Source organism: Anguilla anguilla, chromosome 10, assembly GCF_013347855.1.
Source record: "Anguilla anguilla isolate fAngAng1 chromosome 10, fAngAng1.pri, whole genome shotgun sequence".
NCBI lineage: Eukaryota > Metazoa > Chordata > Actinopteri > Anguilliformes > Anguillidae > Anguilla > Anguilla anguilla.
This window is the reverse complement of record NC_049210.1, coordinates 39,193,210-39,208,983: the sequence shown is the minus strand read 5'-3', so window position 1 is coordinate 39,208,983 and position 15,774 is coordinate 39,193,210. Positions and strand designations below refer to the sequence as shown.

At 42.7% G+C, this 15,774-nt stretch overlaps 1 protein-coding gene across 1 annotated transcript in view; it reads left to right on the top strand.

Moving 5' to 3' along the window:
* Window positions 1-310: 310 nt before the first annotated feature.
* setbp1 (SET binding protein 1) overlaps window positions 311-15,774 on the top strand; it is a 68,675-nt gene continuing 53,211 nt past the window's right edge. The window contains exon 1 of the mRNA XM_035436483.1: window positions 311-1,014. The gene's annotated coding sequence lies outside the window, so the exon portion shown is untranslated. The remainder of the gene's footprint in view (window positions 1,015-15,774) is intronic.

Genomic DNA, 15,774 nt, shown 5'->3' with positions numbered 1-15,774 from the left:
CCTGAAAAAACTCATTTTGATTCCTCCCCTGATACGCATCTAAACCTTAGTAAATGGCTTGGGACATGCAGACTTGGACGATGCTAGGACTTTGATCGCTTTCTTTCTCCACATCATGGCTACATTTATCGGGATTTACTAGTGATATAGCCTACCGTTAGGCTGATTTGCCGATTGCGCCTAGTTGCTGGCTGTTTAGAAAGCGGGATACTGCAATCTGTAGAGAGGTGACGTGTTGTTCTACTCCTCTTTTGACAGGTAGAGGCGACACTGAGCACCCTGCGCTGCTGGCGCTCATAACAGTGTTCTGTGCATGTGTCTGTGAGAGATCATTATCAGAAACTGCTGCAGGACTAGCCAGAGACCGAGCGAGAAGCAAATACTCTCAACTCTGATTGAGCATAGCTCAGAGGAAAATAACTGAAGAAGACCGTCTTTGCATCGATGTAAATCATCTCTCCAGTGAATCGTAGGGACAGTGTGGTTTAGTTTCAATTCCGAATTTAGTCAGGATAGTAATACGTTTTTCTTTTCATTCTTTTCACTGCAGTAAAGAAAAAAGCTTGATCGCCCCCCCACCCCCCCGCTCCAAGTCTAGAATTTGAGAGGGAAGCTATGCAATGCAGGTCTCCGATTGACCAGCAACACGGCAGGAGGGATATTTTTTGCATCCAAGCTGGAAAGCTCACCAGAGAGCTAACTACGTCTTTTATCTTTGTTTTAACTAGTAGAGTCGGGGAAGCAGTTGGCTGGTTTGGGTATTGATATATTTATCGATTTTATATATTCTTATTATTTTGTACGTTTTTATTAACTCAGCCTTCAGTTAGACGCCATTTTCGTCTTATTTTTTTCCTTTTTTGAGCCTCGTTCCGTTTGACAGATCGCCGGAGGATGTCATTTCAGCTGGTAATCGTATAAGTGTATCTAACTGGATTTTGAATAATAAAGACGAAATCGCAACTAAGAAAAATAAAATAAAATAACAATTGAACAACACAGCATTGGACATGGGTAAGTCACCAGTCGTTTTCCTTGTTTTGACATTTAGCAAAACAGCAGTGCACAGTTGTCGAAAACAAAAAATACTACGTAACGACTGGTCATTTGCAGGTACCGTCTAAATGCCCTTCGATGTAAAGGGATACGCTAACTTTTTGTAATGTACTGCAATTCTGTAGAATTTTAGTACGACATGAAACGAAGATTTTGTTACAATTTTGTTACAATTATGGACCAATTCCGCGAGGTTACAAAATGTTTCAACTTTAAAATGAAACTGCTCGTTTCGTCTAGAGGAGTGGCAGAGCGTGTTGTAGATCCAGAGATTCCTACGGTAGGTTATTTTTTCTAGAAAAGATTTTTAAGAGCGACATATTCGTGGTAATGCACATATGTGAAACAAGTTGGGACATTAAAATGTTTCTTTTTAATTACATGCATGTATAAATCCAATTAGAGGAAGCAGCATGGAATCACGCCTACGTATGACGAAAATTTTAGTCGGAATGGATGTATTTTCCTTACTCATAAGTTGAGTTGAAGCTGTGTAATTGTATTTTGTGTAGGTTATGTTGTGTTGCCCATGTAGCACACGACTGACTGTGTAGTAGCATGGCAGCTTGTTACAACTCCACAGCAGCAATGCAAAGACACAAGATCATTATTTGAAATTAAATGACCTCTCCTGTTACAGTAGTCATCAAAAATACTTATTAGACATGGCAGAGCAGTATTATATCAAGGTGTTTCCTTATTTTGACGCTGATAATTGCGTATCTCTGCTAGAATGGAATTTTGTAATGTGTTAATTTGGTTAGGCTACACTAGTCTCCATAATGCCGCTGCAAATTTAATGGGTTTAACATACACGCACAGACCACAACTTGTACTGTTCGTCGCTTTGTTTTTTTAACACTTGAATAGTGTATGATTATCAGCTTTATTTTCCCTCAGTGAAGCAGATTGTAAAAAAAAAATGTTCTTTCAACATAGTGAATTCCTGTTCATAGGGAATCCCCTTTGATTGCATTTTCGTGCTGCAACAATGGTCACCGCAGTCCTACGTCGCGTGGAGAGGACGTTCGGCAATTGATCTTCGTGAAGGGTTCCACTAGTTTATTCTAACCTATGACTTCAAGGTTTCAATCATTCTTGTGTCATGTAGGATAATTCAGTGGAATGTTACCCTCGTTGCCATAAATTACATTCTCAGTGTTTCATCAACTGACACAAGTTGGCTGCCAAGAACGAACGACGGACCACTGTAAACAATAATAAAACACTGGCAAACGGTAACAGTTGCGGTTTCAGTCTGTTGGTTACTGCGCCTGGTTTTGTATTTCATGCATATTTAATTGTTTTCCACAAGCATTTTAAGTCTGAACAATGCTGTTTTCAATTGTTATCTAGATTTAACCAAAATAAATAACTGCTTTAACTATGTTTATGCTTCATGTTGTTTTATTTTGGCTAGTCTAGTCAATGCTGTTGAGTTCTGTTTTAAAATAAAGTCAGATACATTGTATGAGTCTGTGCCCCCTGAGCTCCTGAGTTGCCCGAGTTGTTCAAATCCCTCACCACCTATGGAGACTAACCCCAGGAGCTGCAGGTCTCAGCCTTGACGATGTCATTAGCCAACTATGCGACTGTGTCCACGTTGGTGGGACACCATTGGCCTTGTCCCACCCAAGGCAGGTTGAGTTTAAGTCTTCCGGGTGCTACGGCTACATGAGTTCTTTCAGACTACCAGCTGTCTTTAGCTGGAGACATGTGTCTCCTCCGATAGGTTGCATGCTAGTTGTCCTTTAGTACTATGAGGTCTGTAGAGTGTGAAATGGTCACTATCTTGCTCAGAGTTGCATGTGAGGAGTGAATGTATCTGAGTTGTATAGTGCTCCTATAGATGGACTATCAGTGGGTTGAGAGGTACATTTAAAATGGGGGGAATTAATTGGTGTGGTTGCGGTTGGGGGGATCTGTGCATTTTAGATGTTGGTTGTACTGGTTGATTCGGTTGTGGGATCTGCCTTGGCAAAGCTGCAAAGAAACGTATTGATCAGGGGTTATCTTTGCTACTGTAATAATATGCCACAGGAAACCTTTTAGTGTGTTCAATTTTGGATCTATGCTGAAATGTCAAACTGACTGACCTGTGGAGTATTCACTTACAGTTGGCCTCAATGGAGCCTGCTCAGATGGGATATTGTGGAATATCCTTGTAAGAAATTGACAGTTCTGTCTAGGTACTCTTGGAACCATGGACTATTCATCTTATAGGACAGGGGTGTCAAACTCCAGTCCTGGAGGGCCACAGCATCTGCTGGTTTTTGGTGTGTTTCAGCACAAGTCATTAATTTAAGTCACTGATTGGCTAAGTGTCCACACACCTTGTTCTTAAGGCCTTAATTGGCTGTTGATTGAAAGGAAACCACAAATATCAGCAGTCACCGAGGTCCTCCCAGACTGTAGTAACTGTTATAGGAGAATAATGTATTGTGCTGTTTTTCTGGAATAAAAAGAAAATTGTATCATCATGCTTTTTTGATAATCAAGGGCACATTGATTATGTGGTTTTGTATTTTCTGTATGTGACTATCGTGGGCGAGTCCTCTCAAAATGCACATTGATGCTGTTTTGCAGTAAATCAGTTCAGCTGCTTATCGTATTGGAAAAAAATATGATTGACTAGTGTGTTTCTGGCATTGGGAAGTATTCACTGATGCTCATTCGGAAATTAGAGGAGATCTCATTCCTTTACAAATTGCTAGTCCTGTTTGTGCTTATGTGCCCTGGTGTTTATATGGTACGGCAATAAGGTGATAAGGTAAGCTATAAGTGTATCAGTGCATTGCAAAGGGGACTATTATGCCACACGTGCTAGAAGGTTTTTAGAATGGTACCATTTTGTGCAGTGGATGTACAAGGAAATGAATCGAAATTTTAGGAGTCAAGCAGGGAAAAGGTTCCTGTTTATTTCTCAAATGGCTGGATTCATTGCAAGGACAGGCATTCATTCAGGCAAGCTCATTTTAATACAATGTGTCCAAAATGCATTAGTAACAATGGTTTAGAGCTTGAAGAGTAGGTGATACTCAGTCACCTGTGAGGCCATGGAATTGAAATACTATGCATGGTGCACATAGTTTTGTGTTATTTTTAAAAGCGCAGTTTAGATATGTTGACCTCTCTTTGTATTCTTCTTTTCTGAAAACAGAACACAGAAGAAGCGAGGTCAGTTAATACACCTACAAGAAATTGTATCTTGCGATGATGTGCATTCTCAGTAAATTACCATAAGCACAAATCCTGAGTGTCTTAAAATGTGATTGGTTTTCTCTCTGTTCTTGGCCATAGCTGGATTTTGTTGGAAGTCAGCCAATTCGTCACAGGAGGTAAAGGAAAGAGGAGAGATGTCCAAGGACAAACCTAATTGTTGGCAGCTTTTCAAAACTGAATCTCAGAGCAAGTATACCTTTTGGCAGCAGGCAGGAGGTGGAAAGTAATCTTTGTTATTGACAGCCATTTTGTGTTCCAAGCTGCAGTTTTTATGAGCCTTGCCACATTTATCTCCTGATTAAAAATCAAGTCTCTATTATACCCAGCGCTCCATATGCTGGTGGGAGTAAAGCTACATACTGGACCGTGCAGATGTTTTAGCAGAAGTCATTCTTAAATATCAGTTCCTGGTTTTGAAGGACTGGAATATTCTCCTTAGATGGTCCCTATTACAGTGCCATATGCTCAACTGCTAATATCACGTTTGCCTTTTGCAGCATGAGCTTATTGGTACAGGCTTGTCAAATATCACCATGCAGCCTGTGTATATTTATTTTAACTCTCTGCTATCCCATATGGAATTGACTACAGTGTTGTGGAATATGATTTGAGACAAAGCACCAGTGTGGTCAAATGCTGCATATGCACTTTCAGTTTAACTGAGCACTGGGGTTGTTAATCCTATCATCTCTGCGCTATTCTCCCTTTGGATGTGGGCTTCTATTAGGACATCAGATCTAGTTTTACTCTAATCTACAGCCTGGCTATTTACTGATTAAACAGGGCCTTAGTGGTGGGGAGATTACTAGTGTCTGGTGTCGATCCCACGTTGGCACTGTGGCTGATGTTTTCAGTACTCCAAGAACTTTCAGCACAGATGGCTGGTGTGCGTCTCCAGGAAGGTGCCGCCAGTAGAGAATTGTTTCCATGCCGCACGTGTTACATTAGATACCTCTGTTGTGCTTCTGAAATGGCCAGTGAAAGGGGTCCATTGTTCTCCTTTCAGTTCAGACTACAAGTGTGCTCTACTTGTTGATTTGCAAGATTCTGTTCTTGCAGCAGTGTCAGGAAGTAATTAAGAGTGAACTCTGACAGTGTTGTCTTTCTCTGCCATACTCCTTTCCTTTGTATATGACTTTTTTGGAAGAACAAGAAGAAGAAAAACAAAAACAAAAACCCGTCTCTTCTACTTGTTTGCTTTTTTGTCAGTGAAAGTACCGTTTGCTGCCAAGATCTTAGTCATTTGAAATCCAAAGCAAGTTAACTACACAGAATTTGAAATATGAGGAAACAATTGGATTGCCTTTGTTGTTGGGGAGTAGAGTGAAAGCAAACAAGCAAGTTCGAACAGAGCAGTGTCAATTGCTTCATTAAAGAAAAATATGTAAGTGGAGTCACCTGGTTTGCAATACGAATACATCTATGAATAAGCATGAGGTTGACTTGATAAGTACATGGCATGTCATTTAAATTCCATGTTAATCTGATGCTTCAATATCTAGATGGTGCAGCACATTTGAATCTCCCTGGCCAGGTTAGGGACGTTATCTTTCATTAAGCTTCAGGAATGTGAGGAATAGAAGTTGTCAGTCGAATGATTTGGATGTACCATTTCCTTTTTTTGTAGTCATCTGTTATTTTTACCCGGGCCCTGAGGTTTGCTCGAGTTCAGAGCAGTCACCACCGTGTCCACTGTATTTACTGATGCAGCTAATATCTCAGTCAAGCGTCTGACTGCAGTCTATTGTGCACGATGCAAAGCAGCCGTATCTGACATTGAGTCAATATAGCTGACGGCGCAGACATAAAAGGAACTGAAGTGACTCCAGAGGAAGTGTGACAATGAATGATAAACCTACCTGATCTACCGACTGGTTCCCCCGCGATGAGTGAGATTTAATTCTGTTTAGCTTTAGCCGAACGCGTGCCCTTTCCGGTGTGCAATTCCCCGGCCGTTAGTTTCCGCCTTGGTCGTACCCGTCCCGCAAGTCTCGGCTCGTTTCGGGGGGAGCTCCCAGGAGCCTGTCCCGGGTTCGGCCTCCTCCTAGTGACCTGTCAAGCTCACCGCACCGGGAGACGGTTCGCCGGTGTGGTGGGTTTAATCGCTTCTCTCCGCCCTGGGGCTGATGCGACTGTTCAGGGGGGCTGATTATGCAGAGCCGGGCCCCAGTTAGCCAGGGGTCCGTGTGAGTGACTGCAAATGCCCGCGCCTGGCCTCTAACTGACAGCCGTTGTCATCCCATTGCTCCCGCTAATGATGTATTGAATGTAACAAGATCGCACAGCGAGGATCCTCAAAACGGGAATAATACCACATTGCAGTATAATGCCATTTAAAAAAAAAAAAGAAAGAAGTAAAACGTCCCCTTTCTGCATTCTCCTGTGCCAAGGTCATGCTGAGGCTTAACTAATGTAAAATGTACAGCACAATGTTTTGCTTTTAAAGCTGCTTTCCAGTTTCAGAGTGGGAGGGGAGTCATGGCAATCCTAACGTTAACATCCTAGTCTAATGCACGGTCAAATCCCCATCCACTGTTTAATTGGAAGAGGAAAAAAAATAATGAAATAATAGACTAAATGTAGCTGCTGAAGTACTCTAATTTGGCATTGGCGTCGGTGTACTTGGTGCGCTCCTCCTGAGTTATTTCGTGGAAAACAGGCCTCCTCCCCGTAGAGCTTTCTGCTTTGGGCAGACTGATTTTTCTCTTCGCCTTTTGCAGACACTGGGAGCGCAACTGTTTGGCGGAGCTATTTGTGAGTCTCCCTCAGACCTCTCTGTTCATATCCTTAAAAGGGGCTGTATTCAGCACTTCCTCTCTTTTTAGTCCGGCCCCGCACGGCGAGGAATCCTTTCACAGATTCGGTAGGGGTGTAAACGTGCTCAGGAGGAAGCGCTAATTTCTTAGCGAGACTGGTCTTTCAAGTTAATGCCCTATCTGCGTAAACTGGCCCGGGAGTACAATCAAATTCTGTTTAATACAGTCTAGCCGTCTTATCCGTGAAATTGCAGCGGAGCTTTTCTAGATCACAGAAAAGTGATTGCGAGGCAGTAGCTAAATAAAATTAAACTGGAGCAGATCGGTACGAAATGCCCGAGATGATAAAATCACAAGAATTGTTTGTGTCAGAACAATCGGTTCACACAATAAGCAAATTACTGCAAAGCGACAGTTTATCTTCCTATCAGAGCAGATCACAACATGATGTTGAACTGAGGAATTCCAGTAATTGGTAGGCTTATCTGTTCAGTCACATCCAGTTTTGAGGAGGCTGGTGCTAGAACACCCAGGTAGACATTCCTGTAATGTTCTAGTGAAACTGTATTTTTGTCTTTAGGTTAACTGTGAAGGAATAGGCATATATAGATATGTAGGCCCTCTGAGAGATAGAGCCTACTGTATGAAAATCACCACTGAGTGAGCCGGGCACTGCTATAACAAACCTCCCTTATGTTTTATGAAGAAAACGCCTAAGGATTTCCCCATGTATATGGGAGAACACAATAAACCTAATTATGAACCGAACATGGTCTCTCACAGTCAGCCAGCTGTTTGAAGGCCTGCCTGACTCAACATGGTCCGCGATTGCGTAAACTGTTTACTTCACATAGAATAGTAGTAGTCTGTGTTGGGAAAAGGCAGGTTGTTCCATGGGGTTGAAAAACACACATGTTATTGTTGAATGGTGTTTGTTTTGAATCTTTCAGATCACTGGACCATATATTTGTTCTGAAACTCACGCCCATGAAGCTAACAGACACAATAAGAGCATACATTTGACAGGTCTTAGTTTGTATTGAGGTTTCTTGGGGACATCATTGATTTTTATAATGGTTACATTCTGTAGATAGACGGCCTGTTTGCCTATTTAAGCAAATTTGAAAATTTGTATCGCATGCAATGTGCTTTTCCATATATCAACCTCATCAATCACGCGAGGTGCCAGTGCATGCCTTCTGGTGTTGAAAGCTGTGATTCAGGTATGTGCGTGTGACATACTGCGCAGTCGTTGGATGGGGCTTTGAGGATCTCCTCATCCTTTGATGACTCGGTTCGTGCCATTTTATTTTTCCTTCTGGTTCAGCTGTCACCGTTATCCATTCAAGGCCATTGAAACTTCAGGCACACGGTGGTGATACTGTGTGGCTTAAACGCTGGCATTTTACTAAGACTTTTGCCCTATATATTCACAGCTCTCCAAGTCGGCCAGGAAGAGTGACATCCCGGTGCCTGCGGGAACGTAGTCCTTTCAGGACTGCCTTTAAAAATAAACCACATTTCACGAACTGAACCCACAGCTATGTGCGCATAACAACTGGCTGGAGCTTGTGATTCCAACGTTGTATTTACTGCTAATTCTGCTTGAAGCTAAACATAACTTTCGTTAACCACTCAGGAAATTAAAGAATAACAAGTCTGCATGTACAATCTTTAATTCTACATGACAGTTATATAATGCTGTTCTGATATCTTATAATGTTCCTACCTCAAGATATATGTCTCTAAGTATCATACATATCCACTTTTTCTTTCACATTGGTTTCCGCTTTCTTGCTGAAAACATGACAATTGCAAAGACTAATGGGCAAGTACTGAAATTGGGATGCAAAATTTTTCCACTGATGTTCACTTGGAATTGCAACTTGGAAATCGGAAATTGCTTCTTGTTGACAAGAGGTCACATCTGGCCACTCAAGAGAGTTTTGTGTTGAAATGGGCAGTTGAAATGGGCAGCTCATTAATTGTATGGCTTTTAAGATTTTTCATTGACTGCATGTAAGATTTGGCAGTGGCTTCATGAAGCTGAAGCATGTTCAATGCATGACCTTTGTTGACTTTCCTCTGTCTGATAGTTTTGGTAAGATTTCAATAAAATGATTTGCCATCAGCGAGATGATTACCTGAAAGTAAAATTATGTGATACCAAGTGGCTAATTTACATTTTAGTGCCAAAAGTATGTCAGGTACCACCAGGGCATAAAATGAATTTTAAGAAGTTTGACAACAAACAAAGGTCTCAGACATTATTTCACAGCTAGGTAGTGCATCAGAAAGCAAGCTGAATGCCAAATCAGTTCTAGGGTGTAATGTGTTGCATGATAATGGGCTATGGCAAAATCTTTTTGAAGGATCAGCTTTAATCTTTTCAAAAAGAATAGCTGGAAACAAATTTGTCTCAACGTAGAAACAAACTATGCAAATTGTTTTACTAATATTGATATAGTCTAAACAGCTTTGCCCATTAGGCATGGGTCCTGGAAGATATTTCTAATTAAGCATGCCTAATTGGAAGGGAAAATCTGTATAATGCATTCTGTTCTAGCCTGTGCAAGTACACATTACATTAAATCTTTATTGAAATGGAGATTTCACTTAAGCCAGTTTGTTTTTCCAAACATATCCCTCATTCTTTGTGAGAGTATCCATTCCATTAACTGCTGCCTGTACAGCCAGCTCCCAGCTGGGAGGGAACAACAGACAAAGCTGCAAACATATCAAGCGGTTTACAGTTTGCCTCCATTAACAACTGAGGAGACAAAACAGAAAGATAGGGAAAGGCTTATATGGAGATTATATAGACATAAATGCCACTGTGACAAGTGGCATCCATTTTGGCTCTGGCGATCTGTTTCTGTGGTATGGCATCCGTGGATTGCACCAGGAAGCAGGCCTTGTGAGCTTCATCAATCCCAATGTGTCAAATGGTGTCATTGCCAGGACGATTAATCAATCCAGAGCACTAGGTGTAAATGGAACAGTAGTTAACCACTAACAGCTTGATGATTAATCCTGGCTCAGCAGCAGCTCAGATCTCTGCTCAACAGTGCAATACGTCGAAGTAACTTTAGGGAGGCAAAGCGTCGAAAGCGCCGACCGTCGGCTATCGCTCGGATCGCTCGCCGCGGAAGTTGCCCATAATAGGTGGTCCGCGGGGCTGCCAGCTGTCAAGTTCAAGTGACTGAGTGAACTGTCACCTGTCAGACATTCACAGCAGAAAATTGCACCGCAAGCTCGCTGACTGTGGGCCAAAAGCGTTTCGAGTCAGAAGGGTAACTGGGCAAAGTCTGTGAATAGTGCTCTGAACCGGTGTGCACCCAGTCGATACAGATCAATAAGAACATGACACGGAGAAAGCGCTGGGGACGATGTCACCAAACCAGGCAGTTGTCGTTTATAACCGTGTGCTTAACTCCGTAAGGGACTTCAGTGACTGCTACTCTGGATTTTTCCCTCTTTCAAATGCTTTTAGTGCCGCAGCTGAATTTTACATGGAATTTCTATGCTCTGTGCCAGAATAGTAACACCATCTTTTCCATGTTTAAGTTTAACCTTATCATCTGATCCTGAAAGCAATGTGAAAAGAAAAAAAAATTGACGATGTAAATGACTGATCGTTTAAGAAAATTGTAGATTGAGATCTCAGTGCTCTCTTCTAACAGGGATGCTATATTTTAGTAGCAGGTGCTAGAAGCAGGTATGGCCATGGTTCTGTAAGGATTGCTGAACTCGGTGGACCGGTGACACAAATATGAAAGGAGAAAACGCCCAAAACTGGTTTGATTTGTAGCTGCTGTGCTTTCCTTAATATATTTCTCTTACTTGGAAAGCGTGACACTCACAGTGTCATTTCAGTGCTAATGTAGAGGTCGTCAGAACTGCATAGGCTTATTTTTAGTGGAGGTCAGGATCTGGCTACACAATACACAAAAAGTAGGCCAAAATGCTCTCTGCTAAAGAGTAGTCTTCTAATGCTAAATGAGTATGTGGAGTGTGTGGAATATTTTGAGTGTCAATACCACCTGACCCGAGAGTTGCAAACCCTTTAAGATTCTGCTTTGCGTATCATCGCCTTCCTTGGCAGCGGAATCTCTTAACGCGATGCGTCGCGTCTGAACGATCCGGCCCCGCCGCGGTTGACGCGGTCCGGGGAAGGCTAGCGGTCCGTCAGAAGGGTCCCTGACCTCCAGGATTTACTGTGGGAAGGTCCGCTCCACACCTTGACAGCCTGCGTGGCGGAGCGTTGGTTGCCCCGGAGACGGGGCCGTCGCTGCCCGGCTGCCAGTGGCGGGGGAGGGGTTGGGGGTTCGGGGGTGGGGGGGGGGGGCGCCTTGAGGACGGCCGCGAAATGGGGCGTGCTCTTCTCTCGCTCAATACAACGCCTGACCTCTTCTTTTGACCCGCTTGCAGCCTGTTCTGATTGCAGACACACTGGGTCAGTAACATCGCCCAAGCCTAAATTTCTACAATGTTTTTTTATACTTTTTTTTTGTTTTTCTTCGTTCAGGTGTGATTTCATTGCAATGGATTTAATTCACACAGTCTGAGAACCAGATTGTTGAAATAACAATAATTATGCTCTGGCAGACGAAATGCATAGCAACACGATTATAAAATAACAAGAGCAATTACAATTAAGTCATTGATTAAAATGTAAAGCAGTGAAAATGTGTTAATGTTTAAATATAACTCAAGCTGAGCTTTTTTATGTTTGTTGAAACTGGCTAGCGCCCAGTGTTATGCTGTCGTATCGCTTTCCGCCATCAATCCCCCAGATTTTATTGCTCAAGCAAAGGGCAGTGTGCTATCTCCGCCTCTTCTATGGAGAAGCTTCTCCCAGCACACCTCCATCTGAAATAGACAAGGCATTTCTGCCGCCAAAATGGATAGGCATGATGTGGGGACGGGGTCAGATAGGGATTGAGACACAAAAAAAGAAAGAATTTGCCGTCATTTCCAATTCAAATGTGATAAAGTGCGGATTTGGGAACTGAAGTGGAATTTCAGTTCTCGAGGGCTTTGGAACTGGAACTGAATTGAATTTGTCACTCTCGGTGGAAGTGGAATTATCACAAGGAACCTTTGCTGGTCATGTGGCTCCTCAGGGGACATGGACCGGGGGTGGGCAACTTGAAATGGGTCCTTTCTGGCTCTGTTTGACCACAGAGACCCATCTGAGAGAACAGGGGAGTCTGTGTATGGATGCCTGTGGGCTCCTACTCTTATACCCTGATGTTTGTCTAGTTCTAGTAAGGAAATTATTCATGTTGTAACTAGCTCTTGAAGAAATTGATTTTTATTCAGTGGTGCACATTACTTGTTGGCAGACAGTATGTTTTTTTGCCTTCTTATCATTTTGTGTGTGCAAGCAGAGATGAACAGTTTGCTCAAAATAGGGTAGGTATGGATGTTCATTGTATCAACTTCACTTCACTTATCTATGCTTAAGAACACAAGACAAGCTGCCCCTAATCCCTGGCTTTACACAATGGGGTATTCCTTTCAAGGATCACTAGCTCAAGGTAGGTTTCAATTTTATAGATGTGGGTGTTTGTTTGGCTCTTGGGAGTTAATTTTAGGCTAATCCAACATTCTGGTCTAACCACCATGAAGGGTTGCATTACCCAACCCTGACTGAGGGCAAAGGTCATCATGTGGAATTGTGCTTTGTCTTTGAAGTTGAAACGTCATATTTGTGGTTGTTGTGTGCACATATTTCCGACAAGTTTGGATCGGCAGGCAAAAGCACGGTCTTGCTGTTTGCCATTTCCTGCAGTTTCGTGATTAAACATTGTCAAGTGAGTGGGTTTAAGGTTGAACAAAGCAGTGGTAAACAAATCAATTATCATTCCATCAGCGTTTCCAATTACTTTTCTAATTAACATTTAGATTTTTTGTTTGCGTTTTAAGTGTTTCGGAAATGACATTGTTTTTAATCAAAAGAATGAGTACATTTGGATAATTAATATGCTACAAAGACATTGGTCTCTGTACGTGGTAACTAATTAAATCAAGCTGCAAATATAGACGAGAATATCCTTTCTGAGTTGTTGTGGGTCTTTTTTTAAGGAATTCCTTTTACCTCGCCATGTCATCATTCGTTGCTGTCAATTAAATCTGTCAATCAATTTTTAATTGATTAGCCCGTAACTTTTGTATTTAATTAATTATCACATGTCATTCTGTGCAGTGGCTCTCTATTGCTATAACCATCCACTAGCTCACAAAAGCAGGTTTAAGGAATAACAAACAAGCCCGCCCCCCCCCCCCAAGGAAAGAGTGAGAGAAGCACTGCTGAGCACGATGAAAGGAGTCTGAAATCCAGCCTGAATTGTTTCCAAGTCCTGCAAGTGTAGAAGGAGAAAGGGACCCAATGATTGCTCTCTCCGCTGCTCAGAAGCCCCAACCCCCCCCCCCCCGGTCCTTTTGCCAATCCGTGATGACGTGCGTTCAGTATTCGAGTTTACAGAGCGCCATGTCCTGTCTCCGCGGGGTGACCCAGTTCTCAGAAGAAAAAAAAAAACCCGGTTTCAAGAGATCTGTGGTTTAATGTGTCTGAGCCCAGGCTCATCGCCGCCCCTGCAAAGTCAATCTGTAGGCAGACGCGGTTGTGAAATACGTGTCCTGCACGTACAATGGGGAGCGGTGGCGGTAACCCTGATTAAAACGCGCTCTTAAAGGTGAAGGCGTGGCCCCGGGTTTGAAAGGGCAGCTGGATGAAAAGGCTGGGACCGTCCTCCCGTTGACAGGAGCTGTAATAGATGGTCCTCGTTTCTCCGGCCAATTTGAAGGGCGGTCATCGCTAAGCATAGACTCGCAGTGCCAGATCCTTGAAGTCCAGCAGTTTTGCAAGTTTCTGCAGTTCCACTTTTTTGTGAAATACAATATGGCCGTCCTACTTTTGTTTCCAATTTTTATGATTTAATCTTCCATCAGTTGCATGCAAGTATGTTTAGCTAAAGGCTATGCTGTACTGTAACAAGTTATACGTAGGCTGGCTTGAATTGGTAGTGGCTTGCATATGGTACTAGTTTTCAGAGTCTAACTTGACCCCAGAAGTTTGAGGTTTAGCTCCCAGCTGAATTAACGACTTGACAGGGTCAGATACTTAACGACGGCATCTGCGGCCTCTTTTTTTGGCTCTCCGCATTAAGAGGTTTGGCTTGTGGCTAACAGCCTTGGCGTAGACCGGAGCGCTGTCCGGGGGCTACACTCGCACGTCGACCGCTGTGCTCCACGGAGATCGTGGACGAACTCCAGCCTTCCGAGCCCCTCGGCCCGGACGTGGCTCCGTGCCACCGTTACATCGAGGGCCGCATCCGAAGTGGCGAAACGGTGAAGTAACGACGGACCCGCGCTGCGCTTTCCACAAGTCTGACACGGGTAACGGCTCATTCAGGTTACTGTCAGTGCCGAGTTGTCATTGGTTACATAATAAATAACCGATGTAGGGCCTTTGTGTGTTTAGGAACAGCATGCTCATAACTTAATGTTGACTTAATGTATCTTGAGGAGGCAGTTGGCTTGAAAATATGGGATTAGTCTCCATAGAGCTTTTTAGGTGGCCAAGCCTGTCTGTCAGTGTTCTCTTGCTGCATTTAACTACTGCTGTGCTCTTACAGTGGTTTGGCTGTATTTTTATTACTTTTATTAGCTTGTTTTTTGCCAATTTTCCATCATAGAGATTTTCATTTTTTAATGAAAATCTCTATGATGGAATTGCAGCAGTATGGTTTAAAGCTCATGCAGAGTCAAAAATACAGGTTTTGATTTTTGAAATTGTCCAAATAACAGGGATAAAAATGAACGCGATCATGCTGTTTTTATCATTCTGTGCTGTTATTTGCGTTATGTTTTTGAAACTACCTTTTGATGAGCTGCTGTTTTGTGCAGAAGGTTGCAATATACGCACCAGAGGTGGGAAGGTTGCTCTGAATTATGCGGTCATGAGTATTTCTCGGAGGATGGGCATCCCTACACTTCCCACAGATACTTATCACAGGAGCATTTAGGAACAGTGCAATGAAAACGTTAAATTAATTAAATCGAATACATTTTGTATAACTTCATTTAATAAATTGAATGATAAGTGCATGCAAATCTTCCATAATAATCCCCTACTGTGTCATTGCTGCCAGTTGAGTATTGCTGCTTGCAGTGCTCCTGGTGCAGCATGGTTTGTTGGAAAGGACATTTTTCTGGTGATAGGCCGAGTTGGATGCCTAGTGCCCTGGTGTGTGAACGTACTGCATGTAAATCCCTATAAATATTCCCACATAGGCTACATAGGCTTGGCCTTGCTTTCAGTCATAGTGCAGGCCAATTCTAAAAAGAACTCTCAAGAACAGTCTGCTGTTTTAGTGGAAGCTAATTGCAGAAGGCAACGCTGCACCCTGGAAACAGATCACATTTGTTCCTTCCGGAGATACAAACTAGACACACCTGAGTTTACAGCTATTTTAAAGATTTAATTTTCTCAGAGGGGCTTTGACTGCATGCAGGCTGTCAGGAAGCTTTTCTGCAGATTAAACATACTGGCTCCCTGGCGGTTCCCGTGTGTTATAGTTATGCAGAGAATGTCTGAGGCATAAATCTGAGGGATTATCTTCCGCGGATGTTTATCAGGGAATTTTTCTTGTTTATTATATTATGATTGCTCGTTGATATACTGTACGCATTTATGAACTTGGTTATCAGACGGAGCTTGCCGTTGGGGTTG